General features: G+C 43.0%; 1 pseudogene; it reads left to right on the top strand.

Annotated features, from left to right (window-relative positions):
* Positions 1-206: 206 nt before the first annotated feature.
* LOC100944615 lies at positions 207-674 on the top strand (annotated as a pseudogene).
* Positions 675-1,609: the final 935 nt, after the last annotated feature.

Below are 1,609 nucleotides of genomic sequence, written 5' to 3'. Positions count from 1 at the left end.
TAGTTTTGATGGCTACAATGTTCTTTTGAGTTTAGATAGCAAAATGCTGGGTTTCCTAAAGACTTAGATCCATTCAAATTATTTTGGACTCTTCATTGTTCATTATCACATGATATCATTTGACCTTCACTTGGTGAGACTGTATTTACAAATATAAATATAAACTCTAAATTATATGGCAGGATCACGGAAGAGGAGCGGCCAAAATGAAGTTCAATCCCTTTGTGATTTCCGATCCAAGCAAGAACCACAAACTTACACATTCCCCACAAACCCACATTTGCAGGAAGATTATGTCTTCCCCTCTTTCCAAAGACCTGAGACAGAAGTACAACTTTTAATCTATGCCCATTTGAAGGGATGATGAAGTTCAGGTTGTCCGGGGTCACTAGAAAGGTCAGCAGATTGGCAAATAGTCCAGGTTTACAGGAAGAAATACGTCATCTACACTGAGCAGGTACAGTGAGAAAAGGCAAAAGGCCCAAATGTCCATGTGGGCATTCACCCCAGCACGGTGGTTGTTACTAGGCTTAAACTGGACAAAGACCGCAAAAGATCCTTGAACAGAAAGCCAAATCTTGCCAAGTAGGAAAGGAAAAGGGCAAGTACAAGGAAGAAAGAATTGAGAAGATGCAGGAATAAAATAATCTTACATACAACTTTCATTAAAGACTGCTAAAATTGGCTTGGCGCCCGTAGCACAGTGGTTACAGCACCAGCCACATACACCCAAGCTGGCAGGTTTGAACCCGGCCCGGGCTAGCTAAGCAACAATGACCACTGCAACAACTACAAAAAAATAGCTGGGTGTTGTGGCGGACGCCTATAGTCCCAGGTATATGGGAGGCTGAGACAAGGGAATCACTTAAGCCCAAGAGTTGGAAGTTGCTGTGAGTTGTGATGCCACAGCTTCTACTGAGGGCCACATAGTGACACTGTCTCAAAACAAAACCAACCAACAAACAAACAAACAAAACCTGCTAAAATTGGCTAGGTGCCAGTAACACAGTGGTTATGGTGTTGGCCACATATACCATGGCTGGCAGGTTCAAATCCAGCCTAGGCCAGCTAAACAACAATGGCAACTGCAACAACAACGACAAAAAACCAGTCGGGCATTCTCTCGGGTGCCTGTAGTCCCAGCTACTTGGGTGGCTAAGGAAGAGAATTGCTTAAGCCCAAGAGTTAGAGGTTGCTGTGTGAGCTGTGATGCCACAGCACTCTACTGAGGGCAGCATAGTGAGACTCAGTCTCAAAAAAAAAAAAAAGAAAACCTGCTAAAATGAAAAAAAATTATATGGCAGAATATTATTTTTTTAAAAAAGATTGCCATCAAAATAAAAAAAGAAAATTAAAAAAGCTAACCAAACTGACCGTCTCGAGGGAAATGAAGACACTCTGGGAATCCAATGACCCTCTCACTTTGGTAACCCAGTACCTGGTATATACACAGTGAGTATTCAATCAGTGTTTGCTTCTGAATGAGGGAAAGACTTCAGTGAGGAAAGTGAAGTCAACTGTCCATTCCATGGATTGGGCCAATAATGTACAGGCAGGTGAGAAAGTGTGGACCTCGGGGCTCACCTTTGGCACTCCACCTCCAGAGCAC

This window comes from Otolemur garnettii, unplaced genomic scaffold (genome assembly GCF_000181295.1).
Source record: "Otolemur garnettii isolate 467f Iridium unplaced genomic scaffold, OtoGar3 scaffold00028, whole genome shotgun sequence".
Classification (NCBI taxonomy): domain Eukaryota; kingdom Metazoa; phylum Chordata; class Mammalia; order Primates; family Galagidae; genus Otolemur; species Otolemur garnettii.
This window is presented reverse-complemented; position numbering and strand designations above follow the sequence as displayed.